The 21,077-nt window shown below is 42.1% G+C and overlaps 1 protein-coding gene across 5 annotated transcripts in view; it reads right to left on the bottom strand.

The window, feature by feature from the left end:
- camta1a (calmodulin binding transcription activator 1a) overlaps positions 1 to 21,077 on the bottom strand; it is a 344,861-nt gene that overhangs the window by 69,230 nt on the left and 254,554 nt on the right. The window lies entirely within an intron of this gene.

The raw sequence follows: 21,077 nt of genomic DNA, 5'->3' as shown, positions 1-21,077 counted from the left end.
GAATGATTAAAGCCCTCCTTACGCCTTCACCCTGCGGGGCACCCCAAGCACATAACTAAACTACAGTGTTATTAATATCCTTATCGTAAACAGATAATACCGTGCCTGCGGTCTCGTTACTGTGGAGTGAGCTCGGCGGTGTTGATAATGCCTTAGTCATATCTTGGCAGAGGGGCAAGGAGACATTTTTCAATGGTGGCTGAGAGAGGCAAATACAGAAAACCAGAGCAAAGTCGCCCTTCCTCCTCCCAAACAATGACATGCTCCATTCCTCTAAGGCAACCCCTTGGCCCCGGCTGCCGGGTGACGTGGAGGGATGACAAGCCTGCACAAGCATGTTCGTGACGGTATCCATAGAGCTTCTGGTGTACTCTTTTAAAATGGAGAGGAACGGGGGCTCAATTGACAATTTAAACATGTACATTGAAGTGAGCTTCGTATTAGTCCACTGGAATAAAATAGTGTGAAAGCCCAACTTGGTAGCAATTCTCTGCTCTTTCCTCAGAGATCAAACTCAAATAAAGGACATAAGGTGAAATGCCTCATGGAAAGAAATGGTATCCATTAACATTAATCTGAGATGGTGTCGATAGGTGGCAAAACTCATCGCATGCAACAAATTGTCCTTGTCGCCGATGGAGGACCCACACAAAGATGGATTGATAAATGTGGCTCATATCAGGCATTGGCGAGTTTCAGCAACATTGCTACCTACCCCAGGAGCATCAAAATTTATTTTTACAAGCGACGACTCTTAGTACAAGGGCAAGCTTGAATCAGGGAATATCCAATAGTGGATATCAACCAAAAGTAAAGAAGAAAGAATTAAACAGAAACCTGACAAAAAGCAGGGATGAACATACGAGGTCCCTTTCAGAGGTGCAGGAGTCACAGGCAGCTCAGAAGACTCTGACTGATTGCGTTATTTACATCTTTAAACTGATTGTAATTTCCACAAAATAGAAAACTTCCAATCAGGAGGATGTTGTGTTGTAATAACACTATGTTTCAAATCGTTATGCTCGCCACGGTTAACATCGACTCAGATCGGTCACAGTATGCGTCGTGTATAGCTTGTCTCTCATGCTCATAAGATAGAATCAGAATCAGAATACCTTTATACGTCCCACAATGGCGAAATTTGCAGTCCACAGCAGCAATTGAAAAGGGATGGGGTAGGGGTGGGGGTGAAAGGATAGGGGAGTGTTTTTGGTCAGAGACTCGAAGGCAGGAGGGGATTAGTGAGATTGAAATTCTGCAAGCTGTTTTGACAATAAGGGACAGTTGGAAGTGGCGAGCAATGACTTGGACCATATGTATGACCGAGTGTTTCCAGGAGCAGCTGATAATCAGCAACGCATCTTGTTCAAGATTTAAAAAAGCAGAAAAGATGATCAAAGGCTGTAGAGTGTGCAGAACCACATGTTTGGCGACATCAAGCCGCCATGATTAATTTTCGCAGCGTGCATTTGACGGCCAAAATGTTTTGACACATTACAGGCCTACAAAACAAACACACATTTGTACATATATAATTTGTTTTTCTTCTTTTGGGAGGATTTCTTTCAAATAACCACCGAAATGTGTGCGATGCACAATTACCTCGACTCTGACGTTAGCCTCCACTCTCTTCCAAGAAGGAAGTGAACCTCGTCCCACTCCAATAGTGCTGCCATCCATTACGACAAGCTGGCAGCGAGGAGCCGCATCCTCCCACTCCCAGTTTATCAACTGTAACGCTACATTACTAAACACCATGACATATGCTATCTGCTTGCACGTGCCTGCTATGAAGTTTGCCAATTATTTAAGATACAAACTGCATTTGTGATACTCGTTTCTCAATATGGATGTTTTTTGTTGAAAGCCTACCCATTGTTTCATATTAATGCTTAAAGTATCAGTGTGCTGCAAGACGTACAATGAGAAGTCTATAGACTACTGTAGTTGCTAACACATTGACACTCTTCAAGTAGTTTCGTAGGAAGAACACATTGTTAGCCTCACAAATTGTCAAAAACACTGTTCTGCTCTCTTGAATTGACTCGCATGCAAAATCCCATTATTTCTCCATATTGGTTTTGACCTTAGCCCAGGGCAGCTTGGAGTTTTCTCGGAAGGCTTTGCTGAGGTGTATTTGGAAATTGATTGTCGAGCATTTTTCCAGAACCATCTTTTTTTTTGTAACTTGCATGTTTATTATTTTTATAACATTTAAGACCATTTGAAATTTAACATTTGAATACAGAATGCCTTGTGGCCAATTTGTATAACAACATCCTTTTGTAACCGTGAAAATTATTCAACAAGTAAAACAACCAATCAACCCATCAACAAAAATAAAAACACAGCAATAACAATAAAGAGGAAAAAAGGTGATCAATAGTGACAAGTTTCCCCTAATTTGGATTTATAGTATATTAGTGAGCTATCTTGACTGTCTAATTTCTGGTGTCGTTCCTTCATTCATTTGTTTGATTGTTTTTTATATTCATCTCATTTTTCCCATCTTGTTTTAAACATCCCTACTTGGACCCTCAATATGTGTGTGAATCTATCCCACTCAAATATCTCTTCCACTATTCCAATCCATTGGTTCTTTGTTGGTGGGTCAGTTTTAAACCATTTTCTTGTTATGGCTCAGAAGCATGTTTGATTATGTGAAGGCCTGCCTCTCACATCCACCCATCCCTACCTACATCCCCCCTACCTACTTCCATTTTTCTATTTGCTCATTCCCATTTCACTGGAGCGAACCCAGCCGTTCACAGGGCACACTGAAACGAACAAACTTTCACGCTCATACTCATACCCCGGGACATGCTTGGACAATGTGGGGAGAACATGCGAACTTCACACGGCGCGAGAGTGGCTGCCTTTCCAGCAGCTCATGTATTTTGTTTTTCTACTTCTTTCATTCTTTTCATCTTCCTCTCATAACTTTGCTGCTGTGAAATATAAATTTCTCCACTGCGAGATTAATAAAGGTAAATCCAATCCAATCCACACAGCAAGGCCAGAGCTGGAATTGGACCAGTTCCCTCTGCACTGTGAAGTCGATGTGCAAAACACTTGACGACAGTGCCGCCCACAAGTAATCTATTCATTTGAAAATTGATTAGTTCTTTCTTTTCACCATTTTTGTCTAATCCCAACCTACCTTTTTGTGGTCAGAGAAAAATACCATCTTTGGAAATAGTGAATGTTGTGAATTTATTGATGCATCATGGTTGATCTTGTTCTCGCCTACAGCACTCGGCCCAGTGAGAGTGTGCTGCGGCCTGCCAGCTCACTGTCGGATGAGGCTGCGGCACGCTCCTCACATTTGACGGAGGCCGCCTGCAACGGGCATGTGTGACTCGACTGGGGAGTGAATAAATTAGCCCTCAGGCTGCTGTCTTTTCCCTCTGTTTACTCAATTTTTCAAGCGCATAAAGAATCGTGAAGCAAAAACGAGCATCTGACAACATATCACAACTGTTGCACCTGGCGCTGACAATATACAGTCAGTGTCAAAGCCATTTGCATCCACACATAAGCATGTGCGCCTTTCGCCTCCAGCCACACTTCCACCAACTCACACATGCACACGAGTAGAATTTGGCAATGAGTTCTGACAAAACGGCACCCACGCGTTTAGAAGCATTTGCCCAAGTACAGACAGACTCGTGTGCAGTCGAGCAGACAATCACAACAGAGCAAGACCTTTTTTTGCTGGTGTGAACACGCCTAGACACAAAGACCAACCAACTGGAGTGCTGATCACTAATTTAAAACGTATTAGTATACATATTAGTATATGTTGCTGCTGTCGTGCACAAGTGACGGTCGCAAAATTATTGTGACAGATGACAACAAATCACAAGGAAAGCAATCCAACTAAAATCACCAACACATAGAGCACACAAAGGCACGATACACTGTCCATGTCAGTGTCAAAATCAAAATGGCCTTTGCACACATTGAAAGAAATACATGTTTAGGCATTGGGCATGACACATCAATGAAGGATGACACAGTAGTAGTCAACGACATATTTATGATCTGTCACTGCAGATGGCAAAGGAAAGCAAAAAAGTGACAAAGCAAAGTCAATTTGGTTGGACCGGTCACTGCAGAAAAAGGCCAAAGTGGCTTGCTCCATCGAGAGGATATGTTACCTCTCCCCGGGTCAACTCGTCCTCGGGGTGTTCAAACGGTCCAGACTGAAGCGAGCTCACAGTTCACTCAAGGCAAGCAGGCGAGACAGCTCGGTGATAAACTGTTTGGACTTAATGAAGCCTTCCTGAAGGCAGGGCCACCAACAGCGACAGTATCTGTCCTCCCTTTGGAGTCATCATTTGACCCTGGCCTGTCTGTTGCAGTGGCATCGCCACACTTTCATCCATCCATCATGTCTGGCAGTTGATGGGCACCGTTGTGGCAGCAATGTGCAAAGTCTGCAATGCGAACAAGATTCCGATTCCAAATATATGTCCCAGAAGGGCAATTCGGTTTTATTGTCAACCCGTCAACAGTGCCCCCAAAAAAGCTCACAATAATGCAGTACAGAAAATCAAAAGAGATGAAGAATGAAGAATAAAACAAGACATACGCAACAACTGCAAGCAGTGAGAGAGCAGAAGAGGAAGCAGAATGATTTTAGACTTACTTCTGCATTTTGGGAATTTAGTAGCCGCATGGCGCAAGGGATTAAAGTCTTGTGCATAGCGGTTTATTTTCTGCATTGGCCTTTGCCGTCGACCTGAGGGCAAGACGGCAAATTTACAGCCATGTATGTGAGCAAGCTGAGTTAAAATTCAGCTTGCGTCCCGGACCACCGCGACTATTCAAAACTGAGCAGAGTTCCTCAAAGCTTGAAGCCAGTCATTTTACAGCCCCTCTGATATGATGGTATTCAGACAGGCTTTATCTTCAAGAGCAAGACAAGCAAACCGGCAGATACAAATAAAAAGGAAGGGTCAGATAAGAAAAAGGAAATGCCTTCTTCTGCATCTGGGACAGTGGTTCTTAATCGTATTGGAGGCACAGAACCCCACCAGTTTCATATGCTCATTCACCAAATCCTTCTTTCAATGACTGTGCCCACGAACTGCAGTCAAGACTGAGGGGTGGACCTCTGCGGCGGAGGATCCACCAAATCCCTGAGACCGCCTCACCAAACCCATAGGGTTTGATCAAAATCCAGTTTAAGAACCATTGATCTGGGAGAATAAGCCTCCACAACCATGCGGCCAACTCTGACATCCATGAAAAACTGATTGGTTTGACAGATGACTGTTTCAATCAGTCAGGATGTGACCACTCTCTGCACACTCTCCATAGGACTACATATTCAAACAAGATTTTGTTGAATTGAGTCCATTTTATTTTCTCAACTGTGCACCGACTTGAAAAATATGTCTGTATGCAGATGTTTTTATTTTGTGCAGCCACTTGAGAAAATAAAATGGAGTAAACATGCCATCTTTTTCAGTTTATGTCTCAGACATCAGGGCACGAGCCTTTTCCACTTTTGCGTTTTTTAAACGGCTTTCTTGGATATCTCTGCGCCAGTGACTCGGTCTGCAGATGCTAAATAAGGAAAGTGGAAGGATGTAGTAAAATTGAAAAAGAGTTTCATTTGAACGACTCTTCAACAGTTGGAGGTGTCCTATTTACAGTCTGCTGGTTATTTGTCGTTTTCCTGCTGTTGTACAAACAGTTTATAGTCTGACTCAAGTGGATGGCTTTGCCGGATCCATATGCGTGCGAGGGAAACACTGGTTAAAAACACACAGCTTTACAATACAAAGAATCTTGGTTTATCTCACACTTTCACAACAGCTGCAACTGTAACAAAGCACTTTACAAAACAGTTAACATAAAATACAATCATAAACACAACACATAACAGGGACAGTCATGCAATCTTAACCACTTTACAACTAAGAGATCATCACCAGGCAGACTCAAACACAGTCTTTCATTGTCATAAAAACAATGGCCTCTTGCCACTCATCACCGTCAAGCAACTACTTTCATGAATCAATATTTAGATGCAGCATTATTCCGTATTGAGTGATGATATTATGCCAGAACATTTATGTGTAAGTGTGTGTGCATGTGTTTGTGTTTGTGTGTGTGTGTATATATATATGTGTGTGCGTGTGCGTGTGTGTGTGTGTCACTGTATATTCATAGGCTACTGCTGGACATGTGCATAGCTACATATGAGTAAAACAATGGGGGAGCCCAGGGCAGGATATTGGGATCCTGAGACGTGGCATATCTTAGGCAGGACCACCAAATCCATACTCATCAGAGATTCATGGACCATGCGAGGTTCACGCTAGCCACATGATGATTATTGATCAAGCAACGATTCCCAGCGCCATTCTAATGTGATTAGATAAGTTACGACTGAAAAGTGTCACTTGCAGTTTGTGGGATGTGCTGATTTTTAATTGAAAGTATGGAGCTGTACATCTTGACTGCTGCCTTCATCGTAAAGCATGCCATGTCTACAATCGTGCACTATTCCCAGAATACTCATAATACCGAAAAATGTACAACATCGTATGCACTTCCGTTGCAGACGCAGGAGCCATACTTCATTGGCACAACGACTTTATCACAGCTACTATTTTGCTTCTGTCATGATTCTTCCTCTTTGTAAGGGTATAACTCTTCTTTGCATTGGAATATGTGCATAAGTCACTGTTGATGAGATATCATACGTGCGATAATAAATGAGAATGCGCAGGCTTAGACTTATCTCCTGAACAAACCACAGCCTCAGGGAGGCCCCCCAGAATGAATTTGGCCATGTGACGGAGGGGAAATAAATCAATCAATAAATAAATAATAATAATCTAAATTCTTCACCGAAGCAAAACAAATCATTGTGTGATAAATGTGCATGTATAATGACATTGACCACCTCTAAAAATAGCATACTCATTGTAAAATAAATAAAAACACTTGATAAACAGCCCCCGGAGAGGAAAATTAATTAGGCATGTTGAGCGGGTAAACGCAGCCATACATCAAGTTCAAGCGGAAACAATAACAAGCATGATGCAATGCTGGATAGCAACCCCTGACCGCACACCATGCTGGCATCCCAGAATCCACCCTGACATCGAACGCAGCAATTAATGAGGAAGAAGGACTCTTTTGAGGGAAAATGATGGCAAAGCATTGAATAGCTGGCGGCGTCAGAACAGAAGTAAAGAATGCTGGAGATTTTCGCGGTCCTCTGCCACGTGCCACGCATGCACATGCACCTCTGACCATCGGACCAAAGACACTGTCGGTGGAGGCTAATGCTACCCACGTGGGCACGTGGCCAGAGGCATTAGGTGGAATTGAATTCCACCAAACTAGCTATAATCAGCAGCTTTTTAAGGTTAGAATTACTCTCACTCTCCTCGACAAGGTTAAAGCAGACAGACAGGGCCTGGACTCAGCTAATGTAATGCTGGGTTATAGTCTCGACTTGTGCTGAGGCACATACTGTACACAGACACAGAAGAGTCATGAAGTTAAAACGCATGTAAGACATATAATAGCCACAAATGTAGCCAGTGACCAATTTTGTGAAGTAAGCTTCATAATACAAAAGCATACCTGTCAACCGTATTCTGTATGATTTTTTGCACATTTTTAGATGTGTGAGGCATATAGGAAAGTTTGCACAGGAATACAAAAATTGTCGAGATATTTTCAATTCCGTCTTCGTCATTATATATTACCAGTAATTTAATTATAACAAATATCGCTATTCGTTAAAAGCGAAATCGACCACTGAGAAAACAAGTCCGTGTGAAAAGTCGAGAAGAAACAAAAAGCTCTGAGAAGACAAGTTCCGGTCAAGTGTGAATTTATTTTAAAATAAGTTAAATTAAATATTTTACCGTGTTTTTTTCCGCGGTAATATGATTTGTATTTCAACAAAGAAAATACTTGATTATTGCTAGAAATATGTTGTTACTTGTTAAAAGTATTAATGTTTACATGTGAAATTTTGTTAATAAAATTGCGCAATGAAATATTACACACCCATATGTTTTTTTTCTCAGGAATCAAAGAAAAAATGAGCGTTTAGTAAGGTCAGAGTCTCTCACATGTTGACAGGTAGGCAAAATGGCATGATGTTCACACAGGACACAACTCGACATTATTTTATTCATTCATAATTGAACGGCTGTTATTCACTGCTTTCAGAATTCTTTTCACTACATAGTGCATGTCATGCACAAGGCAACTCAATGTGCTTCTCAAAACCAAAATCACCTCCAAAAACAAACACACAGACATTGAAATGGAAAGCTTACAGACCAAATGTAATCTACTAAAAAAATCTAAACATTGACGACAATTCAAAACAAAACATTCAAACACATTACGTCTGTGTAAGCTCTCAGTCGTACAGGAATGGTCCATCCATGAAAAGGTTTCTTCAGCCGTCATCTGTACTTCTTTGAAGGTGTCGGACGTTTCGCTTCATATCCAATATGCTTCTTCAGCGAACTAAAGTCTTGCTGGCAGTTTCTACCAAGAAGTACAGAGTCCTTTGGCAACACAAAATATTCCTACTTATTTCAAACCGATAAACACTTTAAGGCAAGAATTAGTGCAGCCAAAAGATAGGCTACCAAATGAAAAACAAAGTAATGTAGTTTATTCAATACTTTGTAAGAATGAAAATGTAAATTGTAAAGAGCAATACATTGGGGAGACTAAACAAATTCTCAAAAAAAGACTTCAACATCGCAGGGATAATACTAGTGGGCCTCAATCGGCAGTACATATGCACCTAAAAGCTAGCAACCACTCATTTGACGACAATGAGGTTAAAATCTTAGCGAAAGAAAATAGATGGTTTGAAAGGGGAGTAAAAGAAGCTATTTTCATAAAACAGCAAAATCCTTCACTAAACCGACATGGTGGTGTGAGGTTCAATTTGGATCGTTCGTACAACAGACTGCTTAGGCAACATAGGCTTAGTTATGCTGATGAGGTGATACTAGGGCAAATAGTGCAATCAGGCCAGTCGTCAGTCAGGACAATAGAAATAATCAGCGGAGCCGCAGTGGAGCCCCCAACCTGAGAGCAGGGATCAATCGTAGCAGAGTCCGGCGTCGCCACGTCTGGACAGTAGGGATACATATAGGGCCGAAACTACCAGCAATACTTTAGTTTGCTGAAGAAGCATCTTGGATAAAAAGCAAAACGTCCGACACCTTCAAATAAGTACAGATGACGGCTGAAGAAACCTTTTCATCAATTCAAACATATTGAAAAGAAAAGTTAACAAAGGAAAAGTAGCTTTCTAAAATTATTGACAGTGCCATTTATTTCAAAGTCCTTGTGTCCAAAACGCCTAGTTTTTAACTAAAAAAATCATGTGCAACCTGCGATGACTTTTCTTCTGTGTGTGCAGCATAATAGCCAAATGCATCTTCACCCGATTTGCTTTGAACGCTAGGCTCTAACAACAAACCCAATTTTACAGACCTCAGAACCCCACAGGGTTTGTACCCCATTAGCACTTTGGATTTTTTTTACGTCCTTAGGGCCCAAAGCAGCAATTGAATTGCAGACCAGTATCAGAATTGTAAAATCAAGACAGCACACTGGAAGCCACATATCAATACCTAGTTCGCGTCTTGAGTGCTTCAACTCATCCAACTTCCAAGCTGTTGGCATTTGTCGTGCTCATAATCGATGTGACAAGCCCGTGGACCTGGAACTCCTAAAATGTGCTAATTTTATATCCAAAGCGATGTAACGCTACCACCATAAAGAATCTCTCGCATGTTGCAAGCCTGAATATCACAGACAAGTGGGTGTCTTCCAGTTGCACTAAATGACAAATAAAAAGCAGTGACTGACTCGACAATGACTTGGTGTTTGACCTTTTTTAGGGTGTGCATGTTTTTTTTGCACCAAGACTAGTGTATGGGTAAAATAAGTTTGAGAAAGCTGTTATCGAGTAGGAACGTATGTGATCCAGGGACACGGTGTTAATACCAGAGATACTCATGGCCAGTGCATCAACAACTAGATTTAAAACCTATTATTTTAGTCATGGTAAACTACTTACACATTGCTGCTGTAATATAAAAAGTAGTTTTCAGGGACTTGCAAAACTTTTCAACATTCATCTTCATTTATATTTCCGCAGCCCCTATTTGCACTGGATGAACACCCAATAGAATTTGTCTGACTAAAATGAAAATGGTGATAAAAGAGAAAGGTGAAATTGCTGGACAAGTGAATGTATCACACCGCTTTATGTACTGTATAATGAGTCAGTCAGGAGAGGGCTCGCCTTGACCCTCAGTCAGCACGTTGGTGACGGTCGACAAAGCAAATCTTCGTAAAGTCTGCCCCACTTCAGTTAGGTACACAAAAGCGTTGCAGAAATAACCGTCAAACCATGCGAAGGTTTTCAAAGCATCTTTCCTCTTGGTTTCATCAATTTAACAGCTTCCTTGTTTGTATTACTTTTGAAGAGCGAAATATGCATGCATGTAGACATTTAAAAAAAACCATAGACTCTCTTTTTTCATCAGAAAAAAATAGTTAATTCCTAAATTATATGGGTCTGGAGTTTTATGAATGTGAAATGAGGGTGACTGTCCAAAATACAATGCTATACATACATATTGGTTTATAGATCGCTTTCACAACAGCTGAAGCTGGAACACAGTGCTAACATGGAAAAAAGGGAAATGCTGCCCCCTTGTGGAAAAAAAAAAAACATTGTCAGAGGCCATGGTCAGCGCATGAAAAAACTAAACCCGAACAAATTTGGGAATGGCGCTCTACATCATATTTTCTATTCTCTAATAAATTTGTGAATGACAGTAAATTAGTTTAAAAAACAATCAGCCTGTGCAATTTATCTCCATTTTAATAAATGTGAGCTGTTAAGCTATTTGCATGTAGCATGCTCCTTTCCTGAATGCACAAAACATGCTAATTGAGCACAAACCTAATCCTGTGAGTGCCGATTAGTGGATCAGCTTCCATGTTGGTTTGTGTGAGCAATCAAGTTGATGGCTGTTTTTGCATGCGTAAACCTTTCGTATCTTACAAATGTTGAAGAGCAGCCAAAAGGATATCAACACGAAACAACCACACCGAGACAGAAAGAAATTCAGTGGCACCCACTCGGGGCAGGCTATCAAACAATTTATTGCTCTCTACTGACTTTCCATTTACAAGGTGGCTCATTGTCAATCCGTGGTGCATTGTACATTGTCAGGCAGGTGGACTGGCGAGAATTCAGGCATGTCATCTAACATGCAAGCTGAATGAAAAGGGTCGCGGCCGACAGCGTTGGATGTTCCTGAGTGGCATTGTTGTTTGAAAGATCACTTTCTTCTTCTCCTCACAGATTTTGGAAAGTAGTGCAGAGATTACGAGTGTGGCTGCCCTTTTTACAAACAGTTTCTTTTGGATCGGACTAGCGTTTATTAGGCTCTCGGTGGAGAAATGTAAATTTCACAGCAGCAAAGTGATGAAAGTAAGAGAAGAGGAAAGGAAGAAGTAGAAAAACCAAATTCAGGATCTGCTGTAAAGGCAGTCACCCCTGTGGCGCCATCTTGAAGTAAAAACAAAAACAACAAAAACTAAATAACAAATAATGTGATACAAAACAAAAGACAGTCACTTTCTGCACCCTCTTTGTATGAAGCAGTTCTCGATGAAACAGAAGATGATCAAAGCCTCCTCTTCACCAGTGGATCAGGGGCGTCATGGTGGAATGTGCATGTCTGCTATGAGCTAAATGTTGAAAGTAAATCTGTAGCACCCATTGACAAAAAGTGATTGTCTCACATTTCCTATCCCACGTAAATCTGCTTCAATTCCAAGCGGCGACAGTTCCGCATACGTATCGGCGCTCTGCCCCGCTCTCATCACGGGCTTCTCAAGCCATACACCAATCCAGGCGCAAACTGTCCAACAGCCCTGCTTTGTTCAGCGGGAAGTTCAGCACCGAACTTCTCGCTGAACAAAGCAGGGATGTGGAAATGCTGTGCATTACAAAAAAAAACACAATTGCCCCAGGACTGACCAGTGATTCATCCCAAATCAAAAACAGTGCTGGCATACTCGTGCCACTGAAAAGGTGCAACCGCTAAGCACAGTCTCCTCCTTAATGAATGTTGTGGCCAAAAATGCTGAAAAATAATATGTATCAGTTCCATATGACAGACAACAACTTAAAGTGACAAAACACAAAAACAACACAACATAAACAAAAAAAGCAAGGCTTGTGAGAGCACTTGCTGACGGCTGCCTACTCAGGCGCCATATTGGCCTTCTTTTGCTTGTATAATACTTTTCAGAAACAACAAAAAAAAAAAAACAGTGTGGTGTACCAGGTTAACAATGTGATGGATCCGCAAGAGAGAAACTTCAAACCTTGGAGAGCTTGTATTACAGCACTTATGGACAATACAGAATGCCGCACATCCCCCGACCAGACAGTTTGGCAACTTACGAACCTCTCAAAAACAGTAAATGAGTCGTATGGCTCATTAATAGGCAGTGACAAAGTTCCCTAACAAAAATAAACAGCACTCTCGGGTTCTTATGATAACAATTTTAGAAACCATTTCACTAATTTTTGAATATTATCAGACTGAAGGTCCTTGTGGATGTACAGATATCTGTTGCACATTGGCAGATGGAACTTTAACAATGCAACAATACATAGCAAGGAGTAAGTGGAGATCTATTTCGGCTTTTTCTTGGCAACTTGCTCGCAGCCCTCAATATACCATATTTATTCGAGTTTAACGCGCACACGTGTATAACGCGCACCCCTAATTTTCAATTAAAAAGCGGTATACATTTTTCTTCACTCTTTCTCAGCTCGGTAACAGTATATAAATTAAAATATGAAGAACACTGAATTGAAAGTCTGGATATTGGTAATTGTGTAAAACAGCAATGCTTAACGCACGTTTCAGTGTGGGTGAGGCGAGTAGGAAATGAAGTGTAGCTAAAGAAATAGTAATCAACAATAAAAAAAAGGAATGCGCGTGATCCGGGTCTTTCCGAGAATCGGAACTGAAGGGCCTATGGACAATAGTCATGGAAATGCTGCCCCCTCCTGGAAGGGATAAAGCATTAAATATATATGAAAAAATTTTTCCCGGGCCTCGTTTATAACGCGCAACCAAACTTTGAGTTCTTTTTTAAGTAGAAAATTTTGCGCGTTATACTTGAATAAATACAGTACTCCAACATCAGCTCAAACGAGCATTAGATCTGACATTGCTGTTGGTTTGTAAATATAAAACCCCACTCCACAGGATTTTATTAGCAACACTGAATGAGAAAAAGTCCCTGTGTTTAGAAAAGGGCCTATGCAATACAATCATGAGATCACACACACACGCGAACTGCTAAAGATGGCATCACCGGCGGGGTGTCTCTGTCGCAAGTTCGACCGGGCAGGCGTGGTGCCTATTTGCAAGCGAGTGCTCCGACTTGTAATGCTGCACACTTATGTTAGGGCTGATCAGCGGAGGGTCACGTCTGCAGCCCCCTCTTGTGATCTATTGGCATGTCAATTTTCCAATATATCCAGTGTGAGCAAGCCAGAGCGCAGTGGGACTGTAAATCACAACCAGCCTCACAGAGCACTGGCGAAAATATGATGGATGGTACGCCAGGCAGCTAGTGTGAGCGACATGCTTTGTATGGAAACATGAAGCGGAGAGAGAAATTGGGAGGGGGGGGCCAGATTACGGTGGAAATGAGGTGATAGGGTAGGGAGTAGGCTGCATCTAGTGGGAGAGAAGCATGGAACAGGCAGACATCAGAGAGAGGAAGGGGAGAAGAGATACAATTACCGAGCAAGGAGACGGTGAGAAAAAAAATCTGCCGGGGAGAGTTAGAGAGTGTTGGCAAGAAAAGGAGTGGGAGAACAGAGAGAAGGGGGGGGGGGGTTAGAATGAATGCTAACAGGGAGCCCAAAACCAGTATTGAGGCGTTATCCTTCACAGGCGGAGGAGCAACAATCGCAAACACATTTTCTCTCACCCTGGCCCTATGAGAGATAAAAAAGCAATTTGTATTCTATTCCTATTCACAGTCACTTGGCCTGTTTCTCTGCCTGCATATTTGTAAACACAGCTTTGTCAGAGCAGTTTAATCTTCCCAACACAAACACAGGGTACAGGATGGGGCTCGGGGGGGAAGGATGGGGGTCACACAGGGTGAGGAGGGCGAATGGGTGAGGAGAGTAAGAAAGTGTGCTCATATCAGATGAATCACACGAATGTCCACTGCCGTATTATTTTTTTTGTATTACGGACCAGTTTAGCCAAGTACATGTTTTTCATGTCCTTATGAGCAGTTGGGGTCTATAAAAATAAATGTGTGAATTGGTTTTATATTGCCACTTTTAAAGCATTGGTACTGACCATAAAGATGATGATAAAGTAATGTTTCCATTTATTTTGAACATTTCTATTAAAAAAAATACATCCATCTCTCCATTTTCCAGACCACTTATTCGCATTAGGGTCGCGGCGGGCGCTGGAGCCTATCCAAGCCATCTACAGGCACTAGCCGAGGTACACCCTGAACCTATTGCCAGCCAATTGCAGACAAAGACAAACAACCAGTCACTCTCACACTCACACCGAGGGACAATTTTAGATTGTTCAATCAGTCTGCCGTGCAGGTTTTTGGAATGTGGGAGGGTGGGAGGTCTCGCAAATACTGTCAGCAGCCACCAACTCTATTTCCCCCGGTAGAAGTAGTGCGTAACCCCAGTCTCTGCGATAGGGCCTTATAATGTGGTGTGCCTTACATTTGGAAAACTTTTAGATATTTATATATTATATTTGTAAAAGTTTTGTCATTCATTGAAGGTGCACCTTATATGACGGTGCGCCTTATATATGGAAAAAGTTTGAAAATACACAATTCATTGGGGGTGCGCCTTATACTGCGGTGCACCTAAAATACAGTAAATGCATTTTGGGTTGTGTTTGATTATTTTAAACCATTTGGAACATTGGTAATATGTTAGATCATGCTTTTGCAGTATTAACTTGCAGAATCTTTCTAAATATTGGTCGTGGAGGCAAATTATTTCTATGGGTCCCTTTTTTTCTACAGGAGGTGCGGACTATTGTGGAGGCTGTGGGGCTACAACCGGCTCTGATCTGTAAAGGCCGGCCGAAGACTGAAATCATGTCCTGCTTTTAATACAGAAACTTTACATTGTGTGCTGCTGCCGATGCTTCTGCTATTCTATTTGGCCAAATCTTTGTACCACAAAAAATGTAACCTTAATAATAATAATACATTTTATTTCAAGCTGGTCATCCCCCACAGTCTCCTTCCAATGCTGTCACACTGGTTCACAAGCACATCGTTCCTCCTCTGTCTTGGACAAGGGATGCAAAGGCACCAGGCGGCCGGATGTCCACACCAGCGTAAGTGATGAGACATAAATGGCGAGAGTGAGCCACAGGGCGGTGGACAGAGTCACTGGCTGTTCATTTGGTTGCACATTCGCTCATGGAGGCATGAAATTGGGCTGAACAGCACCTGCCAATACCCATTGCAGGAAACACAGTGCCACACTCCGTAGCTTCCATCTCACACCGTATCTATTTGGACATACTGTGAAGTGACTTTCTTGTAGCTCTCAGTGCCCAATTAAGGACTACTGGTCTGGTCCTTCTACAGTCAATTTTAGTGTGAAGACAGAGTGGCAACAACCAATCAGAAGCTTCCTTCGCCACTGTCCTGAGTCATCCTCAAATCTGGCACACCCATTGTGGAAATTACATTTAAATGAGACTGGACAACAATCATGATCACAGCAGTATGACAAAGCACAAACCGGCCAAGCCATTTCATTTTGCCTCGAAGAATTGGCTCCATGTGCCGACTAATGAAAGCAAATTAACTCAAAGTTGGCACGCGGCTGTCAGGAAATACGGTTGTGCCAACCACACACACAAGATGTGGTTTCTGATGCTCGCGGCCCTTGTTTCGAGAAGACAACCAGCATGCAATATCGTTTTGTATTGCAAAGCAGACAGCATCTGTGTAAACACTTCCTTTGCTCATATTTGAGCCAGCGTGGCGGGGGTACAGAGGCCCGCAGACACAAGCGACCAAGCAAAAGACACATTTGAAGACAAAGGTGCATTGTGGCGGGCTAACATGAAGGCAGCGAGAGCAGCCGGCGGCCCCTGAATGCCCCCGGGCAACCCTGTGATGAAAGCATGTGAAAGTCTCCACGGTAATGTGCAGGCTTGCGAGGAATGGGGAGGGATGGGAGAGATGGCTATGGTGGTTGGGCGGAGCAGGCAAGGGTGCAAGAGAGGAAGAAAGCGGGTAGAGGAGAGGGAAAAAAATCAGCCTGTAAGCCACAAAGAGGGAAAGCGAGGCAAATGAAAAGTGACACTTTAATTCAGAGGGCTTCTTCTGCCTGAGTTATGATGAGATGTTTGTAAGCTGGCTTGTTCATGCATCTCAGCTGGCCTTATGCCTGGCCCCATCTTCCTCATCTTACTAGGAAAGTCGTGACGTCAACCTGCTTGCACTTTGACCCTCCCGTGCAAGCTCTCCATCATCATCATCATCATCATCATCATCATCATCATCATCATCATCATCATCATCATCATCATCATCATCATCATCATCATCATCATCGTCATCGTCATCATCATCATCATCATCATCATCATCATCATCAGTCCCATGCAAAAAATAAAAGATAAAATGTCCGTCAGAGTTATTTTGCTATGATCACCTGCTCAATTTTGGAAGGCAAAGGTAATACCTTTAGCTTCACAGACACACTTTCAACACTTAAGTGAACCCAACCATAGAATGGATGTTGACCGAACAGTCTTTAGACCAGTGATTTTCTACCACAGTGCCGGGGCACACGAGTGTGCCGTGAGAGGTTGTCAGGTGTACCGTGATAAATTATCGAAAGTCACTTTTTAAAAATGTAATATTTATTAATCATTTTCTGCAAATTTTATGTCATTGCCCGGTGTCTGTGCTTTAAAGACTGAGGGTGATTCAATATTCGTCTGTGTGGCAACAAGTAGATGATTGTCTCATTCTTCCAAAACACTTAAAGGACAACCGACACCATTTTGTTTCCTAACTGACATCAGAAAAACGTTTGATAGCATCTAAGATACCCAGAACACGCAGGTTGATATTTTAGTCAAATGCCAAACACCAATAAAAATGACTTAAAGTGTCCCAAAACTACTTCAAAATGACCTCAGAAAGTTTCCGTTTCAAAAAGTCCCGCCCCCTTGTTCATGACGTCACGCCAGGACATCTTGCCTTGCTCGAGAATCAAAACAATGCCTTCAGATTCGGAGAAGATGCTTTCTTGTTACTCAGCCATTTAAGAATGTGATTCAAATAGTTCTGAAGAGGAAAGCATAAATGTTTGCAATCGATTAAAGAAGTCCTTCCGTCTCATTTTGAGGCATCTGGACTCTAATGTGCCAGAAAATGCACAAGATGGCGGCGAAGCTCCGTTGGAAATGGGCTGATTTGTCTGCTGGGAATTTGTGTCAACTAGTATCAAATAGTAGTCTTGGTGTAACAAACAGCGATTTACCATCGCGTTATGTATGTTTTTTCCTCCTAATTTTGCCATCAACACGGATCAACACGAAGTTTTCAGACCAAACAAAGTACCCAAAATGCATTGTGTGTCGCTTTCTCGGTCAGGAGCGTTCCAGATGTGACGTCATCAGGCATCGTCATCAACTCGAAAACAAGATTTCCTGAATATTCAGCGGGAGTCTTAAAACGTAAAATATAGCTATATGCCGTGGAATCTTTGTAAAATACGCTCAGTAGAAGTCATTTGAAGTGATTTTACAAATTATGGACAGAACTTGTCCGGGGGCGTCGGTTGTCCTTTAATGATTCATGCGGTCATGGTGACAGTCATGGAGAAGTTTTTAAAAAAAGAAACTGCAAACACCAAATTGGGCTCTGTACAACATCTGACCCGGATGAAGGCCATTGCGTTAGAGGTGGGGAAAAAAAGCAGTGAGCTCAAGGCAACATAGTGAAAGCTATCGCGTAATAGTTGTATCAAGTTCATCCTGTCTACTTGATGTCTGTCAGAAAAGAATCTGTTTTAAGGTAGTGGTATCTGTCTTTCGTATGGATGAGACGACCCCTGGTGTGTGGCGAGAAGCTATCCAAAAGTGCCATGGTGCCACGCAAGCTGAAACGCCATCTCCAAACGAAACACCAGTCGCTTCAAAACAAACCGAGAGACTATTTTGTTCGCCTGCGTGTCAACAGAGAAATAAGCAACCTTTGTAAGAAAAACCACAAAGATAAATGAGAAAGCGCCAAAAGCTAGTTACCTAGTAGTTTCCTACTGACTGAGTATAACAAAAAAATATAAATTATATTGTAATTAAATATACTGTTCAGATGGTCATTTTATTATTTATTTTGGTTTGTGTTGTGTCTATGTTCACGTATAGCTCCAGAGGTTGCAGTCGAATCCAGCGTCTGTTCAGTCGCTCAACAGCAAGTATTTGGTCCCCTTGTTGAAATCATTTCACTGGTTTTAGGCACAGACACATTTCTGTCCTTGGGAGATCATATAATGCAGCCATTTTTAGTTGCCCAAATCTGTTTGTGTTACTTGCAGCTGGATGGTCTCATTGTCCCCACCGTCTCCCGGAATATCAAGGTTACGAATGGGCAAGGATAAATCTCAAATACCCGCGTCAAACACGGCTCCGGGTTTGCCTTGCGCCACTTTCGCCTCACACTGAGACATTTGAATGCAGCGATGGATTTATTTACGGCATACACCATTAATCCTTCGTCTGTGCATGCCAATACTAAATAATTGATCTTGGTACTACTGTAACTAAATCCGTCAAAAATAACGACAACCACCCTTCTTTCTCTACCCCCCCTTCTTATTTCACTGCAAACATCTTTAACAGTCAAGCTGTCTTGAAAGGGGAAGAAATGTTCGACTGAGTTTTCACCCGGCAGATGGCGTCTCTACCTGGCGCTTGATGAGCAATAAGAAGCTAGGCAGAAGTAGAAACTGGAAGGTTGAAAGGTCCAATCCTCGAGGACACCTGACAACTGCAGTTAAAAGCAGCAACAGCGTAGCGTCGAGGCAAACATTTATTCTTCCCTAGAACAAGTGTCGGTCTTTTGTTTGTGATTTTATATTACAATTCAAATAATAAGTGCAGTATCTCTCCAAATGCAATGTGCCATAAATCACAAGGCAATAGAGCTGTCATCTTAGTAAACAGTAAGACCAGTAATCATGAAAATGTTCTTGAGTTGCAATCCAGGCCCAGCTGTGCGTATTGATGAGTGCAAAAGTCATCTAAGGCACAAAGAACCTTACAATGTCCTATTTCTCTACAAAGAGACACAGGGAATGTACAGACGAGTCACCACACGGGATCGGGGAAAAAAAAACAACAAAAAAACAGCCCGATATTTGTAATTTAACTCATTCACTGCCACCCTCAAATGTATTTGGGAATTGACGTGGAGTTCCATTCCGGAATTTGTTTGGGTTTAGTTTTTTCTTGTGAGGGGTGCCGATACAGCCCTGGTCAGAGTTCCGGCAAAGTGTTTTCAGTTCCACGAGGGGCAGCATTTTCCTTTTTTTCCATGTGAGCGCTTTGTTCCACCTTCAGCTGTTGTTAAAGTGCTATATAAACCGACATGTACAGTATTTATTGCATTGTATTTTGGACAGCCACCCTCATTTCAAGCTCATATCACTACAGACCCATATAGTTTAGGAATTAGCTCTTTTTTCTGATGAAAGAAGAGTCTAAAGTTGCTTACGCTGCATTAAATGATTATGTAGCCCTAAAACTCAATATTCTGTGGGTCCTGGAATTCAAGTGACAATGACAAAAACCCTGGCAGTGAATGAGTTAAAAAAGCTGTGATTGCACCATGCCGATAACACACTGGCCATGGCCTCTGGCAATGTTTTTCCTTCCACATGGGGGCAATATTTCACTTTTTTCCATGTTAGCGCTGTGTTCCAGCTTCAGCTGTTGTTAAAGCGCTATATAAACCAATGTGTCTTTATTGCATTGTATTTCGGACAGCCGCTCTCATTTCAAGCTCCTATAACTCCAGACCCATACAATTTCGGAAGTAACTCTTTATTCTGATGAAAGAAGAGAGTCTAAGCTTTCTTCCGCTGAGTTGAATGTTTATGTCGTCCTTAAACTCAATAATCTGTGGGCCCTAGAAAACCGAAAATGTCAAAAGCCTTGGCACTGAAGAAGAGTTAAATGTGTCTGAGGTGGTCAGAATCAGAAAGCCTTTAATAGTCCCACAATGGAGAAATTTCCAAAAATGTGTCTTTTTTGGTAACACCTAGCATACAGAATGTACCCCACTGTGGACTAAAATAGGCCACCGTGTTGCAAAAGGGTGCCATAAGACAGCATTTCTGTCACAAAACATGTGTTTTTAGAGAAGCAAAAAGGCCAATGTGCCGAAGGCATTTGGTAGTCAAAACAGTGCTCAGCTGAGCGGAAATAAGAGATCCACAAGACGCTGAACAATGTGCTCCGGTGCCAGCCACTGCTTGTGAAGAATGGCTTCACAAATAGCAGTCGGATGACGAGGATGATATTCGAGCTGTTTAATGACTTCTTGTGACAAATGGTGCACAATCAAGCGGCCGTTCAATCATAACGGGTGGCTCCTAGTAACATTATGAAGATTTAGGTCAGTGATTGGAAAACCAGCTCCGGATTTGATTGGCGAGATGACATTGTTCAATGTCATGAGGGTGACGTAAACATTTGCCATTGTTAGTCACATATTGCTGTCAGCTGTCCTGACCGCACGGCAATTCGGCGATACGGCAAGATTATTATCAGCTTTGTGATGTGAGGATCATCTAAAATGAAAAAGAAATGTGGTCTCTACGTTCTCAGCTTCTGAACATGTAATGGATTCAAATGCCGTCTGTAAACCCATGAACAAACTGTCATGTGACTCACATGCCAATCTTTGACTGGCACAGGACGCAGAAT

The sequence above is a fragment of the Hippocampus bargibanti genome, linkage group LG01 (genome assembly GCF_051943395.1).
Source record: "Hippocampus bargibanti isolate YZ-2025 linkage group LG01, ASM5194339v1, whole genome shotgun sequence".
In the NCBI taxonomy this organism is placed as follows: Eukaryota; Metazoa; Chordata; class Actinopteri; order Syngnathiformes; family Syngnathidae; genus Hippocampus; species Hippocampus bargibanti.
Note: the sequence above shows the minus strand (reverse complement) of the source record. Positions and strands in the feature narration are given on the sequence as shown.